The sequence below is a fragment of the Saimiri boliviensis genome, chromosome 10, assembly GCF_048565385.1.
Source record: "Saimiri boliviensis isolate mSaiBol1 chromosome 10, mSaiBol1.pri, whole genome shotgun sequence".
Lineage (NCBI taxonomy): Eukaryota > Metazoa > Chordata > Mammalia > Primates > Cebidae > Saimiri > Saimiri boliviensis.
Window position 1 is genome coordinate 117,114,960 of NC_133458.1, and position 23,467 is coordinate 117,138,426.

The 23,467-nt window shown below is 36.7% G+C and overlaps 1 protein-coding gene across 6 annotated transcripts in view; it reads right to left on the bottom strand.

Moving 5' to 3' along the window:
• POU6F2 (POU class 6 homeobox 2) overlaps window positions 1–23,467 on the bottom strand; it is a 476,985-nt gene that overhangs the window by 406,026 nt on the left and 47,492 nt on the right. The window contains exon 2 of one of the 6 annotated variants that reach the window (XM_074379794.1): window positions 20,902–20,962. The exons of the other annotated variants lie outside the window; for them this stretch is intronic. The gene's annotated coding sequence lies outside the window, so the exon portion shown is untranslated. The remainder of the gene's footprint in view (window positions 1–20,901; window positions 20,963–23,467) is intronic. 6 annotated transcript variants of the gene reach the window in all.

Sequence of the window (23,467 nt, forward strand, 5' to 3'; positions counted from 1 at the left end):
TAAAGAAGATAATTCTGTATTATCAGCTTGTGAGCAACCTGGCCACCCTACGAAGGATCTCTCTGCACCCAAAGTGATCTTTTTAAAAAGCAAACATGATCATGTAATTATTTCCGCCACCAGAGACTCCAACCATGCTTATGACTCTTCAGTGGCTTTTTCTTATCTTGAGGGTAGTGAGTAATCATTACATGATCTTGTCTTTTCCACCTGTTAACCTCAACTTCTGCAGCTTTTATCATGTGCTCACACATGTATTAATATTCATGTTGAATATGTGTGTGAGCATATGATTTTTGTTTGCTTGCTCTTTTTTTTTTTTTTTAAGTTCCTCCAAAAAGCTTTGATCTTTTCCCTGTGCTCTGGTAGGAGCATTCCTCCTTCTTCCCCAACCCCTGCTGCAGCTGCAGCTCTCTCCTACTCAACTTTTGTGTGTCTATTTAAGCATCCTTCCTCAAAGAAGCCTTTCCTGAGTCACTGCACATACTTCCTCTTAATATTTGACTCTTCCCACCATATATTCATGCATGTAGGGCCATTACCTACATCCATTCATATTTACTCTCCATCCCTCAATTCCAGAAAAGGAAATAAAACATGGTTATTTTAAGGCATAAAAGATCCAGGATAAGCCAAACCTCTTTAGATTTTATTTATTCCATTTTATTGAATGTCATCCTAATGTGGAGGTTTGAGTAGGTTGATTAAACTTCCTGTGGCTTATTTGTCTCATCCATAAAATAGGAGCAATCACACTGTCCATAAGTGTTGTGAGGATCAGGGTTGATAAGAAATGTAACTTTAAAAAAAACTATATCATACTAATGAATAGAATAATAATTATTATTCTCAAAAGGTATGATTTGTCTAATCATATATCTAAATGTAAGTCATAGAAAGTATCTTGTGTTAGTTTTGATACTAAGAAAAACATGAACTTTTAAAGTGTTGAGATTTTTGTTTTAATTTTTCTTTTTTTTTTTTTTTTTGAGACTGAGTCTCACTCTTTTGCGCAGACTGGAATGTGGAGTGCAGTGACATGATCTCGACTCACTGCAACCTCCACCTCCTGGGTTGAAGCAATTCTCCTGCCTTAGCCTTCCTAGGAGCTGGTACTACAGGCATGTGCCACTATTCCTGGCTAATTTTTGTATTTTTAGTAGAGATAGGGTTTCACCATGTTGGCCAGGCTGGTCTTGAACTCCTGACCTCAAGTGATCCACCTGTCTTGACCTACCAAAGTGCTGGGATTACAGCTATGAGCCACCATGCCAGGTCTTTTTTTGTTAATTTCATTTTGTTGTTCTATTTGCCAGTGCTGATTTCTTTTAGGCCAGAGCCATGCAGTACTTCAAAACTATGTATATAGTCTGACAGCCTGAGGAAAACTTTCTAAAACCCCCAGAAGAGTGGTAAAACTGATGGTAAAGAATAGGAAAAACATGGGCAACTATCTATAACATAGGCTTGCAGATTATACATGCTAATGTGCATGTGAACACACAGACGAAATATTCATTTCATATGTTCAGAAAAAAAGAACAGTTTTATATTTTAAGTAACTATTTAACTTAGGGATCTTCTGGGGAAAAAAGGTTGGTGGTGTTGGCAAATGTGTATATATATTTAATATATGTATGTATGAAAGAAAAAGTAGGGAGAAGATAAAAAAACAGAAAGAAGGACAAAAAAGAAAGGAAGAAGGAAAAAGATAAGAATTATCAGGATTCTCTCCTAGAAAGTCCCTTATTGAACAAAACTACCAGGGATCCAGTGTAGAAAAGGCGATCTGGCAGTGACTACACTGTAAATTTCCTTTGTATGCTTACTTTCTGGAACAAACATAAAAGGCCCATGTGATAAAGCTGTGATACAAAAATTTCTTGGATTCCCCTTCTTTATTTTGGGACCATTTCTGAAAAGGGAGCACTAAGTCTTTCTTCTTTCATCATCTTAAAGGGATTTTCATCATAGATTAGCTTTACTAAGGCCTTTGAAAGAATGGAATGTATTCTACCTCTTCAGTATACTCCGCGGCCACCCAAGTTTCTAATTCAGTAGATCTGGGGCAGCCCTGAGAATGTGCTTTCCAATAAGTTCCCAAGTGATGCTGATGCTGCTGGTCTGGGGATCCTGACCTTCAAAAACTCTGAAAGCCAATAGAAAGAACAGAAAACCTTAGAAGTAGAATCATGATTTGAAAGAACTAGGAGAATGGACAAAGCCAAGGTCAGTGTGGTTTTGGCACACAGTGAGCACCTATAAATACAGAATGAATAAATGGATAAATGAATGAGAGTTTTTCTCTCCTTCTGTATATGGCCCAAGGAATAAGAGCACCATAATGACCAAGATACAGGCTTTGCTATTAGAGACATCAAGTTTCAGATCTTGCCTCTCCACTTACTGGCTGATATGATTTGGCTCTGTGTCCTCACCCAAATCTCCCCTTAAATTGCAATCCCCATGTGTCCAGGGCAGGACCAGGTGGAGGTAATGGGGGCCATTTCCCCCATGCTGTTCTCTTGATAGTGAGTGAGTTCTCATGAGGTCTGATGGTTTTATACATGTCTGGCATTTCCCCTGTTTGCACTCATTCTCTCTCCTGCCACCCTGTGAAGAGTTGCCTTCTGCCATGATTGTAAGTTTCCTGAGGCTGGCATAGCCTTGCAGAACTGTGAGTCAATTAAACCTATTTTCTTTACAAATTACCCAGTCTCATGTATTTCTTCATAGCAGTGTGAGAACAGACTAATACACTGACTTTACAACATTTTACTACCATTTTATTTCTCTGGGCCCAAGTTTTTCTCATATTTATATTGCAGTCACAGTATCTACCTTATGGAGTTGTTCTGAAGACTAAAAATAAGTTAAATAAGTTGTTAAATTGGCTAGGTATGGCTCCTGTAACATTGGAAAGACATACTATGTGATGCTTATTCTATGCTGTTGTTTCAAGGCTCCCCAAAGTTGCATAAGCTATGTGATAAGAAGGTATTTCAGGACTGGATCACCTGACATCCAAATAATCAGCAGTCAGCCACCCAACAGCTGCCTGTGATTGGTAGAAGAGGGCCTAGCCAGTTCAAGGTTCATGCATATGTGACAGGTGACTTGCCAAACAAATGATAAGTATAGTTAATTTACACGCCTTCCAAGCACACGTTATTGTGAATCAGAAGGACACCCTCAGCTTCTGTAAGCAGAGAATAAATGAACCCTAGAGAAATAAACACTCGTGGATACACTATGTTTGAATAAAATCTGGAGTCAAACACTTTTTCATAAACGTTCTGTCCACTTCTCCACCGACTAGATCCATTCCATATTGCTTCTGAGAACATGCCTGAGCAACTGTTTTAACAGAAAAATCTTTCTTTTGCAGGAAAGGATGGCAATCAAAATAAAAGGAATAGCTACATCTCAGTGAAAAACATCTTCTCTAAAAGTCTCAAAGAATATTACTAAATGCCTTATTCAAACATTGTTCAATTCATACACCAAGAGCTTTGGCTTTTTATACTCAAGATTAATATTTCTGTTGAGTATATGTGAAAAGCTTAAGTAGAGAAATGTGATCATTCCTCAAGTGTCCTGATGTTTTCCTATCACATACCTCAGTGCCCTGAATATTATGTACATAGAAAGTAACAAGTAGACTTTTGAGCATTAGCCCTCACCAGCATTTTTCACCCAAATCTACTCAAACATATACCGTAAAATAAAAGATGCAAAACTAGCCAAGCTCTACCATTTGCTCTTAAGCAAGAAATGGGAAGTGGGTTGTGATCAGTGATGTTGCTGTTGTAGATCAGTGCCTTTTGCCCCTTGCTGTCCTTTGTTTGTAGAACTCCATCAGAAACTCATTCTAAGCAATGATCTGAAGCTCATTTGCATTAAAATGCAAAATAATAAAAAGATTTAATTCTGTCTTCTCCTAGATGTCTAAGGCCCATTGCAGAGCACTAGGCTGGGCTCTATGAGGTGTCCTGTAGCATAGGCTGGGTGTGGTGGCCTGTGGGATCTAAGTGAATAATTTAAGATGCTACAGCTGATGAAGAAACAAAGATAGAAGTCAATGAATTGGTGGAATGAGCAAGTCACCAAATATTTTCTCCAAACAGTAGAGATAAAACTACTAGACAAATGTATCAAAAACAACCATTGCAGTGCCCTGGAAATTGACGAAATGCTTAGAACAAACTGATAAGCACTTATTAAATAAAAACTATCGAATTTTCATAAGAACTGTGGGAATCTATGGCATTCTTGCCTGAGCTGCTTCCTTCTCTTCCCCCAGCTTTTTCTTCATGGTAATTCTAACATGGTAAATAACTAGCAGCTTAACTACAGGAGGAAGATAACTTGATTTGGAGCAATAGTTGGACAATCCCATCCCCAGCAGAGATGTCAACAATAGCAATAATATCAAAGACATTTTGATGGAGGTGATGTGTACACACAGGGGAGACTACAAGTCCAAGCTATTCACATATCCCTGTCTTCCCAGGAACTTTTGTGTTTTGCAGAGGAGATAGCAGAAACTGCAAAACAGCCTGAACTATAAAGTGCTGAAATATGAATGTGTTCCTGAATCCACATAGAGATCCATCAACTGAGGTGGGAGATTTGCTGACTTGAAGTGTTTGGGCCCAATCTCTCACCAATCATTGGCTGACCATTAGGTTATGCAGAAATAGGACTCCTATGAAACAGCCTTAAAAATATGAACAAGGTTGGGGGAAAGGAGTGCTAAGCAGAGAGTAGTGTCCATACATTATAGAGGAAAAAATCTTCGAAAGTTTAGTCCAAGCAAGTTACTAAACAAAGATATATCATTTTTAAAACAATATTGGTAATAAACTCTGGAAGAAAAAAAGTCAGAATCAAGAGCTGCTATAATATGGCATCTTAAAATAGTTCATATTCAATAAAAATTATGAGCCATTTAAGGAAATGGGAAAGTGTTACTCGTATTAAAGAAGGAAAATAGCAGTTAATAGACATTTCTCTGAGTGTCCTCGGATGCAAAATTTAGCAGATAACAACTTCAACTCAGTTTTATATAAATGTTCAAAGAACTAGAGGAAATTAATAGTAAAGAATTAAAGTATTATAACAATAATCTAAAAAAAAAGAGGATCTCGGTAAAGATATTGAAATTATTTTTAAAATCCAAATGGAAATTCTAGCGATAAAAGTACAATAAATAAAATAAAAATTCTACTTCAGGGGCAAACTGCCAGATACAACACAGCATAATTAAGTTGGTATTATGATTAAGTAAACTGTAATTACTTAAGATACATAACCAAAAGCCATCATTTGCTGACCTCTATGCTAAGCTATAAAACAAGTCTCAATAAATTTAGAGGAGAGATCCAAGATGGCTGATCACTAGCAGCTCAGGATTGTAGCGCCCAGTTTAAGTGCAAAGAACGAGAGGACGCCATACCTTCACATGAATTCTTGTTGCTCACGCACCAGGAGATTCCCAGCGGAGGAGCCCCATGGGTCACCAGCGCGACTCTTGTGACTGGCGAGGCGGTTTTGTCGGCGCCTTGGAGCCTCGGTTCTTGGTGCAGAGTCAGAAAAGCACCATCAATCTTAACGCCGCTGATTTAGTCTGTGCAGTGGGTTGCTCAGATTTTGGCGCTGAGAATCAATAAGTTGGACGTCCACTCAGAAACCCAATTACAAAGATGGTAATTATAAAGACCACAGAAGGATAAACCTACAACGAAGGGAAGAAAACAGCCAAAAAAGGCTGAGAATACCCAAGATCAGAACGCCTCTCCCTCAGCAGGGGATCCCAGTTCCTCATCAGCAACGGAACAAGGCTTGATGGAGAACGAGTGTGTTCCAATTACAGAAGCAGGCTTCAAAATGTGGATAATGAGAAACTTCTGTGAATTAAAAGAACTTGTTTTAACCCAATCCAAAGAAACTAAGAACTTTGAAAAAAGGTTTGACGAAATGTTAACAAGAATACACAATTTAGAGAGGAATATAAGTGAATTGATGGAGCTGAAAAACACAATAGGAGAACTTCATGAAGTATGCACAAGTTTTAACAGCCGAATTGATCAAGCAGAAGAAAGGATATGAGAAGTCGAAGACCAACTCAATGAACTAAAACAAGAAGACAAGATTAGAGAAAAAAGGATAAAAAGGAATGAGCAAAGTCTCCAAGAAATATGGGACTATGTGAAAAGACCTAATCTACGCTTGATAGGTGTACCTGAATGTGACGAAGAAAATGAATCCAAGCTGGAAACTACGCTTCAGGACATTATTCAGGAAAATTTTCCCAACCCAGTAAGGCAGGATAATATTCAACTCCAGGTAATACAGAGAACACCACAGAGATATTCCTCAAGAAGAGCAACTCCAAGGCACATAATCGTTAGATTCACCAGGGTTGAAATGAAGGAGAAAATACTAAGGGCAGCCAGAGAGAAAGGTCAGGTTACCCACAAAGGGAAGCCTATCAGACTGACAGCAGATCTCTCAGCAGAAACCCTACAAGCCAGAAGAGAGTGGGGACCAATATTCAACATCCTTAAAGAAAAGAACTTTCAACCCAGAATTTCACATCCAGCCAAACTAAGCTTCACGAGTGAAGGAAAAATAAAGGTTTTTGTGAATAAGCAAGCACTCAGAGATTTCATCACCACCAGGCCTGCTTTACAAGAGCTTCTGAAAGAACCACTACACATAGAAAGGAACAAACAGTATCAGCCTTTCTAAAAAAAATACCAAAAAAGAGCCTCAATATAATGAAGAATTTACATCAACTAATGGGCAAAATAGCCAGCTAATATTAAATGGCAGTATTAAACTCACATATATTATTATTAATTCTAAATTTAAATTGACTAAATTCCCCAATCCAAAGACAGGCAATTTGAATAAAAAACTAAAACCCATCGGTATGCTGCATCCAGACCCATCTCACATTCAAAGATACACAAAGACTCAAAACAAGGGATGGAGGAGGATTTACCAACCAAACAGAGAGCTAAAATAAATAAATAAAAAGCAGAAGTTACAATTAAGCAACAAAGATCAAAAGAAGAAAGAAAGACATTATATAATGATAAAAGGATCAATGCAACAACAAGAAGAGCTAAAGATCCTAAATATGTACGCACCCAATACAGGAATATGCAGATCAGTACCACATTGTATCAACTTAGAAGTTTAAACGAAATGTTGGTTGGCTCCTTGTTTGTTATTCTCTTCGCTCATTTTCTTTTATATCTTGATTATTAAGGACAATTATAGGCATACCCATATTTAGATTGCATTCTAGCCCGGGCAATAAAGCAATACCCCCATCCTCTCTCCCTCTTCCTCTTTCTCTTTCTTCCTCTTTTTATTCTTTTTCTTATAAAAAAAATTAAAAAACAAAAATAAAAGCAATTGCAACAAAAACAAAAATTGACAAATGGGACCACCTAATTAAAGAGTTTCTGCACAGCAAAAGAAACTATCAACAGAATAAACAGACAACATACAGAGTGGGAAAAGATATTTGTAACCTATGCATCTGACAAAGGTCTAATATAGAGAATCTGTAAGGAACTTAGACATATTAGCAATCAAAAAATGACCCCATTAAAAAGTGGCCCAAAGACATGAACAGACACTTTTCTTTTTCTTTTTTTTTTTATTGCATTTTAGGTTTTGGGGTACATGTGAAGAACATGCAAGATTGTTGCATAGGTACACACATGGCAGTGTGGTTTGCTGCCTTCCGTCCCCTCACCTGTATCTGTCATTTCTCCCCATGCTATCTCTTCCCACCTCCCCACCCCCCATCCCTCCCCTATTTCCCCCCAACGGACCCCAGTGTGTAGTGCTCCCCTCCCTGTGTCCATGGAACAGACACTTTTCAAAAGAAGATGTGCACAGCCAACAATAAAAAAAATAATAAATTTAAAGGATTGAAATCATATAAAACATGTACTATGACTACAACAGAATTGTTAGAAATCAATAAAAGAAAGAAATCTGATGAATCCCCAAATATTTGGAAATTAAACAACACACTTTTAACACCCATGAATGAAAGAAAATTGCAAAATATTTTGAGCTGAATTGAAAATCCAAACTATCAAAATATATATAGCATGCATATAAAGCAATGCTTAAAAGGAAGTTTATAGTTTATAAAAAGAAAAATAGTGGCAAATCAATAATTCAAGCTGCCTCTTTAGCAAACTAGAAAAATAAGAGCAAACTAAACCCAAAACAACAAAAAAAGGAAATAATATGAATTTACATGAAAATCAAAGAAATAGAAAAAAATAGAAAAATATGAAACCAAAAGATTATTTGAAAGGATTAACAAAATTGATACATCTTCAGCTAAATTAAAAAAAAAAAAAAAAGAAAGTACAAATTGCCAAAATAAAGAACAAAAGTGGTAATATCAGTACCAAACCTACAGAAATTAAAATGATTCTAAAGGGATATTAACAACTTTTTCCCAATAAATTTGACAAATTAGATAAAATGACAAATTTCTAGAAAGAAATGAATGAACTGACTCAAGAAGACACAGGAAATTCATATAGATCTGAGATACCATCTCACACCAGTTAGAATGGCTGTTATTAAAAAGTAAAAAAATAGATGCCGTGAATGTTGCAGAAAAAGAGGAATGCCCATACACTGCGGGTGGGAATGTAAACTAGTTCAACCACTATGGAAAAGCAGTTTGGTAATTTCCCAAAGAACATAGAACTACCATGCAACCCAGCAATCCCATTATTGGGTATATATGCAAAGGATTATAGATTTTTCTATCAAAAAGACATGCACATGTATGTGCATCACAGCACTATTCACAGTAACAGAGATATGGAATCAACCTAGATGCCCATCAACAGGAGACTGGATAAAGAAAACGTGATACATATACACCATGGAATATTAGGCAGCCATAAAAAAGAATGAGATCGTGTCTGTTGCAGCAACATGGAGCTGGAGGCCATTATTGTTAGGATGCTAATGTAGGAACAGAAAACCAAATAATGCATTTTCTCACTTAGACACATAGACACAAAGCGGAGAACAACAGACCCTGGGGCATACTTGAGGGTGCAGGGTGAGAGGAGGGTGAAAATTTAAAAAACTACCTATCGGGTAATATGCTTTTTACCTGGGTAACAAAATAATCTGTACACCAAACCCCAGAATATGCAATTTACCTATATCACAAATCTGTACACATACCCCTGAAACTAAGATAAAAGTTTTTTTAAAAAGAGAAAATTTGTGTAGACCTACAACTAATGATGTAATGGAATTCATAATTTAAAACTCTTATCACAAAGAAAACCCTCATTCTAGATCGTTTCACTGATCAATTATATCAACTATTTAAATACCAATCCTTCAATACTCTTTCAGAAAACAGAGAAAGAGCAAAGCCTTTCTAAATCATTTTATGAGGCCTATTTAACAAAGCCAGCCAAAGACATCATTAAAAAAAAATTGCAGATTAATGTTCTTGAGAATATAGAGGCAAAAGTCCTTTTAAAAATTAGCAAATCAAATCAATCAACAGTTTAAACATATTTCATACCACGACCAAGTGGGATTTATCCTAGGAATGAAAAGTTGGTTTAACATCTAAAAGTTATCTTACATGACCGTTTTACAGATGTAGAAAAAGAAAAGGCAGCTAACAAAATTCCACATGCATTCATGATTTTTAAAAAAAAATTAACTGGAATCAAACAGAATTTCCTCAACTTCTACAGAGAAAAATATTAAGTGCATCTACATTGGAAAGGAAGAATTGTCAAAAACAATTAAAATTGTTTTTGTTTGCAGATGACATAATCTTGTATGGAGAAAATGCTAAAAATACACACACACATCACACCCCTACTACAAGGTTGCACAATAGAAGATCAATATATAAAAAATCTATTGTAGTTGCAAATACTAGTGATGAACAATCTGAAAATCAAATCAAGAATACAATTCTATTCACAATAGTATCAGTTAAAATACTAATGACAAATCTAACAAAATGTAAGAGGTATACAATAAAAGTTACAAGTGCTGAGTGAAAGAAAGTAGATAAAGAAATAAGTGGAGACATATTCCCTTTTCATGGATTGGAAAACTTAATAGTGTTAAAATGGCAATTCTCCTTAATTTTATTTATACAGATTAGTGGCAATTCCTACAAAATTTTCAATAGGTTTTTTTTGGTGAAAAATGACAAATTGATCAATATATAAAATTTATACATAAATGCAGAGAGCCTGGAATAACCTGAATAATTTCCAAAAAGAAAGACAAAGTTGGAAGACTAGCACTAACTACCTAGTTTCAAAACTTGCTATAAAGCTACAGTAATCAAGACAGAGAGGCATTATTGTAAGTGTACTTATATAGATCAATGGAACAAAATAAAATTCCAGAAGTAAACAATTACAATATTGGGCAATTAATTTTCAACCAAAATGTGGAGATAATTTAATGGGGGAAATGACAGTCTGTTAACAAATGATGCTGGGACAGTTGGATATTCATGTGAAAGAAAAAAAGAACTTAGACCTTTATCTCATGCCACACACACAAATAAACTCAAAGTAGACCACACTCCTAAATGTTAGTAGTTTAAACTATAAAACTTCTAGAACAGTGGTTCTCATTCAGGATGATTTTGCTTGCCAATGGACATTTGATAATGTCTGGAGACATTTTCAGTTGTCATAACCAGTGAGAAGGGGTCAGGCAGGTGCTAATGGCACCTAGTGTTTAAAGGCCATGGATGCTCCTATGTATTCTAGAATGAACAATACAGGCTCCCAGGACAAAGAAATATCCATCTCAAAATATTAAGAATGCTGCTATTGCAAAATCCTGATCTAGCAGAAAATATCAACATCGTGATCTAGAAGAAAAGCTCTGTGCCTTGGGTTATATAAGGAATTCTTACATGTGGCAATAAAGGCACAATCCACTTTTTAAAAAAGATTAGTAAGATAAGTCACTCTTGTACTTCAAATTAAACTATTAAGAAAACAAAAAGACAAGCCACAGATTGGGGGAAATGTTTGAAAATCAGATTTCTAATAAAGTGCTTGTATCCAGAATATGTAACAAACCCTTCAATTCAATAATAAGACAACTCAATATAAAAATGAGAAAAAAAATTAAATATACTTTCACCAAACGAGAAATACAAATAGCTAAAAGGCACAGGAAAGGTTGCTTACTTCTTTAGCAATTTGGGAAATGCAAATTAAACCACAACGAGATACCACAATAAATCCATTACAATAGTTATAATTAAAAATATAGATAATATCAATTTTTGGCAAGAAGGTGGAGAAACCAGACCTGTCATGTATTGTTGGTGCTAATGTAAAATGGTACAGCCATTTGGAAACTGTTTAACAATTTTCAAAAAAATGAACCATAAATATACCAATATGACCAACAAATTCCACTTCTGAGAATCTACCCAAGAAAAGTGAAGACATGTCTGTACAAATACTTGTATGTGCCTGGTGTTAGTCACATTACTCTTAATAGCAAAAGACAGGAAACAATCCAAGTGCCTGTCAACTGTGAATGGGTAAATAAAATGTGATAAAAATTAAAGTGGAAAATAAAAATGGATAAATAAAATGTCTGGAAAACGCCGATTTGTAGTGACAGAAAGCAGATCTTTGGTTGCCTGGGGTAGGGGTAGGTGTGGAGACTGGCTGCAGAGGGGAATGAGGAAACATTCTGGAATGAAGAGAGTGTTCTAAAACTGGTAGACAGTTTAACAAAAATCATTACATCGTACATTTTCAAAGAGGGAATGTATGGCATATAAATTATGCCTCCATAAAGATTAAAAAATAAAAAAAGCTAAAGAGCCTAATCCCAGTGTAAGAATACAAGTAATACTGAAAGGGAATTCAGAGAGATCAAGAAGGTTTATGGCAAACAGACAGATACTGGAAAATGCCATAAAGTCTGCGAATGGCCATGTGCCTAGAATCTTGGCAGTGAGAGAGCAGAAAGAACTATAAGTTGCTGGAAACTCCTTCCCCAACACTCCTGGAATGAATGAGGCTGGGTTAGCCACAGGCTTGTGTATAGGAAGCTCTCATGCTTTGGGGCAAGTAAGGATAGGAGTAGGAATCTCACCCAGTAGGTCCTGGAGCTGACCAAACTGCTAATTTCTCAGTTCATGATGTAGGTATGGGGTACAAATTCGTGATGCTTACTGCTCTGAGGAATGGAAATGGTAGAGCAGTGTACTACTTCATAACCCCAGGGTTGATGGCCTTAAGGAATCTCAAGGAACATTATTGTAATGAGGTAGATACCTGTGTACCCAGAGAAGTCACTACCTGGAAGGCCACAGACTCACAGGAGTGAGTCTGTCTTAACAAGAAGCATTGCAAAATTGATCAAACAAGATTCATATCTGGTGAGGGTCCAGAAATGAACCAAACCATACCCCTAGAATGACTGCAGATAAGAATTCACCTTTTGTGCCTTCAAAGAGGACTGATGGTAATTACCCTTTAATATGCTTCCCAGCTAAGCCAATCACCAATTACAAAAAATATCACAGCCTTCTTACAAAACATCATACGGAAAAATATCTTTTTTTCTTTCTGTATGCTAACTTGAGCATATTTTTTTCTGCAAAAAAAAAATTGCTCATATTTATCAGCTTATTCATGGCTCTGTCAGCAATTTTTAGCCTGTGAGAAACGACATCCTGTGTTGACCACAACAACCTGTAAGAACAGAAATGGATTTCTAATTTAATCACATCACAGTATTGGTCAGTCTCAGAAAACATTTATTATTTCATGACGGAGGTGGCAATATTTTGAAAATCGCTTTATAAATCTGTATTGGTCTCGGCAAAACTAACAGCTTTTAATTTTAAATGAAAATGCTATGATCTGCTCCTTCATTAAACACAATTGTCTCAAAATATCTCAAAGCATTTTATTGTCAAAAATGGAATGGGTAAGCTCCAGACAGAGTCTTTACCTAAAATACATCTATAATCCCTGTGGAAGTAGAAATATCTGGACATGTATTCTTACGTAAAACAAATCTTAAACGTAATGTGTCTTAAAGCATCATGAAAGTCATTTGGAAAAAAAGGATGTCAACCTGGATTTTTTAGTTTCTCTGAATAAAGGTATTTCATAAATGAAAAATAAAATGGTAATGAAAGTCGACCCCATACATTCTTTAAAATTTTCTAATGGGTCTCAGCTTACGTACATTCTTTCTTCACTTCCAGGTTCCCAGACTCTCCTGTGTGTAAGAATTTAGTAGGGTGTTTGTGCAGAATGCACCACTCTTCAGGTCCCTATACCCAGGAGATTCTACTTCAGTGCATCTGAGACAGGGACTGGAAACCTGGTGATTCTGATGCAGGGGTGTAAGAATCACTGCCTCTGAGGACTCTGGTGAACTCTGGTGAAAGACAGATGTTATTTCCCAATGCTTTTGTACTTCGGCCTGGGGTATGGCAGCCTCCATGTAACAGAGAGCATTATGGGATTCCTAAAAACCTGGGCAACTGAGGACCAAGAGGGCAGAATGGATTGAGACTACACCAAGCTAGCAACTTGAGGATGTTTTCCTTTGGATGATTCAAGTAAGTATTCTTCCTTTGGATGATTCAAATAAGTATTCTAAAACTAAATCCACGCCAGGTAACATCTGTTCTTTTATGAGTATTCAAACAAGACAGCTGCTAATAATAATTCCTTGATTACTAGACAGCCTGAGGAATCTGTGTGGGCATTACATGTTCTTTTCTGGTCATAAAATCCAGTTGGTGTACAATTACTCCAGTGTGACACCTTATATAAGCTAGAAATCATGTCTTCACTTCAAACATTGTAAATCAATAAAATTACATTGTAGCCATTGACACCACATACAATTTTGCCTGTTTGATGCCCCATTACTGCAACAGCACTTGCCTTGGTTTGGAAAGTAGTCCTTCACTTCCCTAAATGAGTATTACGGGGGAGTTTCTCCCTCCTTGGTCTTCTTGCATTGAGGACATATTTATAGACAGAGAATAATGTCACATAAATTTCTCTCATAAATAGTCTTTGCTACTTTATAGTATTGGTGCCCATTCCTAGGTCAGACAGTGAAATTTCTAAGAGTTCCATTTTTTCCCAATGTATTTTCTTACCATTTTTACATGAAAAGGTGGTGGAATTGAAAATTGCATTCCTGAATTAAACGTGTCATGTTAAACACAAGAATGTACAAAATATAACTCGTTAAAACTTTACTCGTATGATACAAATATAAAGCTTCTACCAGAATAAAATTAAGGAGAATGTCTTTTGTGGGATGTTAAGAAGCCTAACACTCCCCCATTATTCCTTCTGGGATCCAACTTACAGAGAACAAACACACACTCAAGAATCACTGGCCCAATGAGGATCAAACTGCCAGTGTTATTCATGTCCTGGCAGGTATCTCCAAATCTTCCAAAGGCAGGGCCTCTGATTGGAGGATGCAGCATAAGAGACAGCCTGAGACAAAAGAGAAGATTTCTATTCTCTCTGCCCCAATTAAAAACAGGTCAGTGTGCACTGAAAGCACAACTTAGCCATCCACGTAGAATTGAAAATCTGAAACAAAGAGCCAGCAAGCATCTCGATGGGCCTCCAGCAGGCTCTGATAAAATCTGTTTACCACCTGAAGATTGACAGTGCAAGGTAAGCCCCTCTAAAGAGGTTGACATTAAGGAGAATAAGCATGGGCTGAGGTCTACACTATTTGTTAATGAATGTGACAGTCAGCATAGGCTAGGTCAGGTTGCAGTAACAAACAACTTCACTTCAAACTCTCAGCAACTTAAAACAGCATTTTTGTTTTGCTCATGCTGCATGTCAAACATGGGTTGGCAGCAGGGCTCTGTTTACTCTCATCACTCAGAGACCCTGCTGACAGAGACATGGATCTCAGCCCATCCTTCCATAATCACTGCAGCTGAAGGTCTCACCATCCCAATTGAATGTCCTGGCTATATGGTGACATACATCACTTTCCCCCCACAATCCAGTGGCCAGAACTCATCCAACGGTTTCTCTTAACTTCTAAAAGGCGGAGAAGTACAATCCTTTCATGAACCAGGAAGCTGTAAACAAACACTAGTATGTATGCCACAGTGGGGAACAGCATTGCAGGAGTCACCATTCATTTCATTTTCTCTTTCTATTTTACAGGTTGACCACTCACATTTTTAACTGATCATTTTCTTCTGATTCCTTTGATGTCTTATTTACACAGTCTTAATGGGCATTGAAATGGAACCTCCATAAAAACATAGGCATAGAAAACAACTTTTCCTCTGTTCCTCCCACACCCCCTTTCCTGCCCGTACTTCAAAGTATGTATCCAAGAAGCCAAGAAGCTATGTCATAGGAAACTATCAGTTTCAACCCTGACCACACATTTGTAAATCTGGCCCAATAAATGCTTGTGATTCTTAGCAGTCAAATTAGCCAATCCTCCTTGCGTGGGGAAAAGTAAAGAAACAGAGATCATTTCAATACTCCTTGGGTCTCTGGGTGGGAATGAAAGCCTCCTTTTTTATGAAAACATGTAGAAGAAAGGATATAATCTAATAATGTCATAGTCTTAGATTAGAGAAGAATTTCTAAGTCTGGCGTGAAAGCTAGATATTATAAGGCAAAATTTTATCCCTTATAAAGCAAAAGAAACTTTCAATAAGATGGAAATAAAAAATAATATATTGAAAGAAAATATTTACAACACATATACCAAAAATGTAGTATCCATAATATGAAGAGTGCTTATAAATAAATTAAAAAGACATTCAAATGACCATTAAACATAAAAATGTGATTAGCCTCACAGATAATTAAAGTACACTGATCATTTTGCCTATAAAATTAGAAAATTTTAAAGTTTGATTTCAATCAAGAAATAGACAGAAGATGGAGAATTGGTTGATGTATAAACTGATTTTGTATAAACACTGATTTTGGAGAGCAATCTATCAATAGTCGTCAAACTTTATATTTGCAAGTCTTTTGACCAGGGAACCTCCACTTCTAAAAATCTGTACTTCAGAAAGACTTGCACAAATACCTCCAATATATAAGCATGATACTTCTTTACAGGATCACTTGTGATGTGAAAAATTGGAAATTGCACAAAAGTTTATTGATGGAGAGAGATGGTTCCATCAATGCAACAGAAGATCATACAACCATAAAAAGAATCAGATAAAGCTGTGTATACTGACTTGGAACAAGGCCTGTGGTACATTGCTAAGTAAAAAGCAAGCTGTTGAAGTGTGTTGGAATCCAGCTCTCATTAAAAGAGGAAGCCTTGAGTAGTGTTTGCTGATGTCCATGAGATAAACACTAACCATGGCTCGATTTAAGCTACCAACCCTTTAGTAATTGGCTTGAAGAATTCTACAGGCCACTGTATGAGTCTATTTTCTTTCTTTCTTTCTTTCTTTTTTTTTTTTTTTTTGAGACGGAATTTCACTCTTATTACCCAGGCTGGAGTGCAATGGCGCGATCTCGGCTCACCGCAACCTCCACCTCCTGGGTTCAGGCAATTCTCCTGCCTCAGCCTCCTGAGTAGCTGGGATTACAGGCACGCGCCACCATGCCCAGCTATTTTTTTGTATTTTTAGTAGAGACGGGGTTTCACCATGTTGACCAGGATGGCCTCGATCTCTTGACCTCGTGATCCACCCGCCTCGGCCTCCCAAAGTGCTGGGATTATAGGCTTGAGCCACCGTGCCCGGCCTTATTTTCATTTTTTAAAAAGTCTGTGTGTGTGTGTTTGAGTATGTAAGTATGTGAATGTGTATGTGTTTGTGTGTGAGTTCAGAGGCACAGACAAGATGTCAGGAAGGGTAGACAGAAACTAGAACAGAATCCCAGTGGGACAAAAGGCAAAGTACTATGTTATAATTTACATACTTGGATATTTGAATTTGTTTCTATGAAGATTATTACTTTAATAGTTTTCTTAAATTATTATTTAAATATTTTATTATTATAAAAATAATACATGATTACCATAGGAAAATACAAAATATGTAAAAGAACAGGGGATAAAATTTAAATTACCCAGAATTCTATGTCAGGATAATCACTGTTACTATTTTCTACATTTTTTTCCAGTTATTTTCTTTGGGGAAACATAGCTTTGGGTTTTTTTAACCAAATTTATATTTTATGGGTAATTTGTTAACTGTACAGAAAATTTTCATTCCATTTCTATTTCCTTAGGAAACAAGGTTGTTTATTAGCTTAGAAGTGGCATTAATTACTGGTTAAAGGCAAGATCACAAAATTTGTCTTAAAGAGGGGATAACTACATTATATTAAATGCATTTCAGGTTAATACTATGTAACGACATTTTATGTCTCAGTTTTTCTAAAAACATATAGATAGATTTCTTTGGCAGTAGAGATAAATAATGTATTTGTTGTACATTTTACTACCTATGCATTATTTTACTTGCAAGAAAATTATTGGCCCTGTAAAACTTGAAATAGAAATAAAGGGCTGTTATCTGAATTAACTCAGTGAATCTGGAATTGACTGAGTTAATTCCATATAAAGGTGTTTGAGTGGAATAAGGAGGGTTTCACAGATATGTCAAGAAGAGAAGAGGCATTAGAGAGAAGGCAGGACCATTAATACATGGAAAAGATGATGAAATTGGTGGGGACTAAAATGACAGAGCTACCAATGACTCACTCTCTCTTTCTCCTTCTCTCTTTATATATATATATACATACACACACACACGCACATATGTATATGTATATGTGTATGTGTGTGTGTGTGTGTGTGTGTGTGCGTATATATATATAGACTTTAACAGGAAAAATAAAGCAAGCCAGTGCAGACATTTAGGAAGTAATGAAGATCTTGTCAATACAGCTGCTGACAAAAAGCAGGTGAGGGAATTCAGTACAACCCACTTAAGCCCAGGATTCCAGACACCAGCATTCACCAGGGATTTGAAGTCTTTGCTTTGAGCTCTATACCTAATCCCATATCTCACCAAGTCAAGCCCCAATCAAACTTCTGGTTTCATAGTATGACTTCCAAATGCACTTTCCACCAAACCCTCAACCATTACTCAGAAACTGAAAATGCAAATTTGTAGACATACCTTTCACGGGGTACTATATTCAGAAGAATTTCAGGACCAGAGTCCGGGATATCATATGTGTCTCAAACCATTTGTTTTACTTGGGACTATCAACTCACGTGCAAACCATTTGTTTTACTTGGGACTATCAACTCACGTGCTGATGATTCTTAACCCAACATACCTCAATTCCTAAGTTATTTGAGTAATTGATAGAGTTCCAATATCCACTAAAATAATTAGGATTACTTCAGATCACTATTGTACCTTTCTTTTCTTTTTGCAATTATGGAGAGTGTCTATAGTGAAGGAGTAAAGAAAAAATATAGTCTCTTTTTTTTCCCTTTAAGTGAATTCAATTAGTTGATGCATCCATAAAGGAGCTCACCTGTACTTCATAAAATTAAAGATGTAGGCAGCTGAGGACATAGATGACAAAGTCACATTTCAATGGAAATGGACTAATAAGCCTTCTTTACTATTGATTCTTTTCCTTTTAATAAATTATGGAGAACACAGTGAGTCTCCAGGAATCAAGGAAATTAAATGTGATGCCAGTATTCTGTAACCTCTTGTATCTGCCAGTCCCAAACAGAACTTTTGACCGTGGTAAAATAGGGAGAGGAATGTCGAGAAAATCGGATAGAGAGTAATGGAATCATGGAACCAATAAACTACAAATTAGTAGAGAAAGGGACACCCCAGAGGTCCTAATCTGGACTTGAGTCAATATTGTGATACAATTGTCCAACAAAACGTATGTGAATTCAAACTGGCTTGAATCCATGCCCTAAATCCATGTATTTATACATCGCCTCTTCCCTGGGAACAAAGAGCACTTCCTAAGCAGTTTTGTCTTCCCTCATTATTAAGCACCCACAGTTTCCCCTTCTTTGTCTCTGTGGTGACCTAATATTCTCTGTCTACAGAAGGAGAGACAGGAATAAGAAGCTCTCTCATATGCCTGAGACAAATCACAAAGATACAACTAAAGTCAGCCAGGTACCGTTACTTCCAGTGGGACATATTCTACACTAGCCAAGATTTAAAAAGAGGAATGTAAGAGTTAAGTAAGGTGTCAGCAAAAGCTAAAGTGGGTATGGATGATAAGGCAAAAGTTTCAGCAGTTTAGCAGCATTGCTAAGGAGGTTTCCAAAGGGATACACAAGAAAGAATAAACCCCACACTTAATTCCAAGATTATAATAACGTCAAGTCAGATTGAAAAATGAGAAGACATTTCCTCAAGATTCAAATTGTCTTAAGGCTAAATTTTTAGAGATCTAAATGCTGTTTGTATGTGTGTTATGGTGGGCGCTTCAGAAACAGTCTTTGCTATCAATCATCTTTAAAACTAACTTATTAGCTGGGCATGGTGGCACGTGCCTGTAATCCCAGCTACTCAGGAGGCTGAGGCAGGAGAATTGCCTGAACCCAGGAGGCGGAGGTTGCGGTGAGCCGAGATCGCGCCATTGCACTCCAGCCTGGGTAACAAGAGCGAAACTCCGTCTCAAAAAAAAAAAAAAAACAAACAAACAAACAAAAAAAAAACAAGCCCATTCAAAAATGGGTGAAGGATATGAACAGATACTTTACAAAAGAAGACATACAGGAGGCCAACAAACATATGAAAAAATGCTCATCACTGGTCATCAGAGAAATGCAAATCAAAACCACATTGAGATACCATCTCACACCAGTAAGAATGGCAATCATTAAAAAATCGGGAAACAACAGATGCTGGAGAGGATGTGGAGAAATAGGAACACTTTTACACTGTTGGTGGGAATGTAAATTAATTCAACCATTGTGGAAGACAGTGTGGCGATTCCTCAAGGACCTAAAAATAGAAATCCCATTTGACCCAGCAATCCCATTACTGGGTATATATCCAAAGGATTATAAATCATTCTACTACAAGGACACGTGCACACGAATGTTCATTGCAGCACTGTTTACAATAGCAAAGACCTGGAACCAAGCCAAATGCCCAACGATGATAGACTGGATAGGGAAAATGTGGTACATATACACCATGGAATATTACGCAGCCATCAAAAAGGATGAGTTCACGTCCTTTGTTGGGACATGGATGAACCTGGAAACCATCATTCTCAGCAAACTGACACAAGAGCAGAAAATCAAACACCGTATATTCTCACTCATAGGCGGGTGTTGAACAATGAGAACACATGGACACAGGGAAGGGGGGCACTACACACTGGGGTCCGTTGGGGGGAAATGGGGGAGGGGCGGAGGGTGGGGAGGTGGGAAGAGATAGCATGGGAGAAATGACAGATACAGGTGAGGGGACGGAAGGCAGCAAACCACACTGCCATGTGTGTACCTATGCAACAATCTTGCATGTTCATCACATGTACCCCAAAACCTAAAATGCAATAAAAAAAATAGAAAATAAAAAAATAAAATAAAAAATAAAAAATAAAAATAAAAATAAAGAAAAAAAGAAAAAAAAGACTAACTTAAAGCTTTTGTGATTCAAATACATTTATTCTAGGCAAAATACAGTTACCATATTCTTTTGAGAATAGAGGCCTTAAATGTTCATAGGGGTGTTTAAATTCCTTAGAAGTAGTCAGCTCAATTTTCCTTTGAAATAAATCCAAATTTTAATATACAATGAAAAGTAGGTGATGTAAATGATGGAAAAGTATAGTATACCAAAGAAAAGGGCATGTCAAAAAAAATTTGATCTTGTACCTGTATCTTGGTGGGACAGAGTAAGTCCTCCAGACTGTTCTTACAAATGGAAGAAATAATCCTATGAAAAAAGAGAGGAACCCCAGAGTTGGCAAACCATTTTATTCCTTAATTTTTGAATGCTCAGTTAAGCTACAGCTGCTACAGGTCTGTGACCAACACACATTCATTCAACTGGTCCCTTGAGTAGATTACCTGTTTCTATTGAAAACTCCTTTCTTCAAGACCATCAACATAAACCTACTACATACTTGAATTTGGGGAGATTTTTGGAAAATAGCTTATTGCCTGTTTCTTGTTTGCTTAAACTAACGTGGGGTGGTAAATAATGCGGGGGATGTTTTATTGACCCTTGGCCTTCAGACAACTAGAAAGGTATCCTAACCTCCACCAATGATACCGCTGAACAATCAGGGTAATGGTGCAAAGAACCTCTCCCAAGAGCAAATCAACCAAAACCTCTCCTTAGAACTCGACCTGTTTTTGAAAAATATCAACAAACATGACTTGATCGGTGGTACTGGAAACATGGACGGGGTGTCTCCAAATAAAAAATAAAAACATAAAAATACAGAGTAAGATCCTGTACCTCTTTATCTGCCTAATACACTGCTGGAGACACGAAGGAGAAAGCAAACGTTACTAGAAAGTGAGATTTTTCTCAGAATAGTCATAATAAATGCCTTTTCAAAAAAAAAAAATTAAGACAAAAAAGAAGACAGGCTTCATCTCTGAAATCACAGAAAAGCCAGTTTTGGCCTAAGATGTTGAAAAAATGGCTCATGAACAGTTTGGGTAAAAATATGACCCCTGTGATGTTGCCAAGGTCTGTGAGACCAGGGTGCTGCTGAGTGAATGCTGGTTGCATAAGTTAGAGCAGCTAAGGGGACACTTTAATTTATGTGCTCAATTTTTCTGAGGTCTCAAAAAGGAAAAAAAATGAAGGTGGGGGAAAGGGATGAATGAGGTTAATTTTCAGGGTGGCACATTCAGGGATGCTTTGGAGATTAAGGGTTTTTCCATTACCTCAGTATCCTCATCTGAGGGAAAAGTGATTTCGTAGGAAGAAGCATCTCACGGAAGTCTTAATTCACCCTACCAAAAAGGCCTCAGGGTCTTTAAACAGCAACTGAGTCTCTCAAATTCGTTTTTTGAATAAGGATTATGTAAGAAAGATTTCAAAATCAGTAAGAGTATGCTTTATATCAGGGTAATTAAATAATCAGTATACGAAACCCCTGTGACATGCAATTTACCTATCTAGCAAACCTGCACATGTACCCCTGAACCTGAAATAAAGGTTTAAAATAATAATAATTATAAGAGGTACTCTTTCATTTCACCATAGGCCTACAAGTTAAAATACTGGGACACTATGAGTTATATAAAATGATAAATATAAGAGACTCAACTTTCATGTAAAATATTGCCAAATATAAAATGACATAAATTCATATGCATGAAATGTATTTTTCCATTTACTAGATATTCCTTCTTGTAATGTAAGGCATAAGATTTTTTATTTTATTTTATTTTATGTTTTATTGCATTTTAGGTTTTGGGGTACATGTGAAGAACATACAAGATTGTTGCATAGGTACATACATGGCAGTGTGATTTGCTGCCTTCCTCCCCATCACCTATATCTGGCATTTCTCCCCATGCTGTCTCTCTCCAACTCCCCAGAGAAAACTTAAGCATTCTCTTTCTTCCACAAATAAACTTATTCTGTAAACTAAGAATCATAACTAAAATTTTTTGAAACTTCACCTTCATCTCATTTTTAAATGGCATATGTCTTATAGAGTCCCTGGTAAAGCAAAGAAAAAAAATCCTGCCTTAGAAGTTAAATTTTGTATTTAGTGTTAGGTAGAACAAACGTAAATGGCATCATTCATGACAATTAATTATAATTGTACCATTCTTTTCATGTTTTTCAGAGGTTTGCATAGTATTTCTGATTCCTGAGATTGATGGTTCTACCCAATGGAAATATATTCTAAAAAGTTATTTTCAGTAGCTTATTTCTGAGTTGTTTGGGGACTGTTATAATTAAGTAAATAAACTCAAAACAGTTTGGCTAAGAACTCTAATCATTCCTGCTGCACAAAAGTCTAGAGATGATTAAAAGAAGATCAGGGATAAGGATGATAATGTCAACCAAAATACTACATCTGGGCCCTACATACAAAGACCCATCATCACAGACAGAGAGACAGCCTGTACTCCTTGTGAATGTCCCGCATCCTGTAGGCAAAGCCTCCACCTGTTCTCAGCATGCCTCTCCTCTCCCGCATGCCTCTTATTCTTTAGGGCATATTTTTCCAGTTTGGGCAAATAAATTTAGATCTCTGTACAGCTGTACTAGTGACTTATGTTATTACAGATATATTCAATTAGCTCTTTCTTTAAAAAATGTTTATTTGAATGTAAAAGGCTGCCAGAACCTGTGGCAGAGGGTGTGAACTCTGTTTTCTGTCATGGGTCAACGGTGATTTCAACTTATTTCTTCTCATCTTCTTTTACTAAATTAAAACCCTTGAAGTTCAAACTAAATTAAGATTAA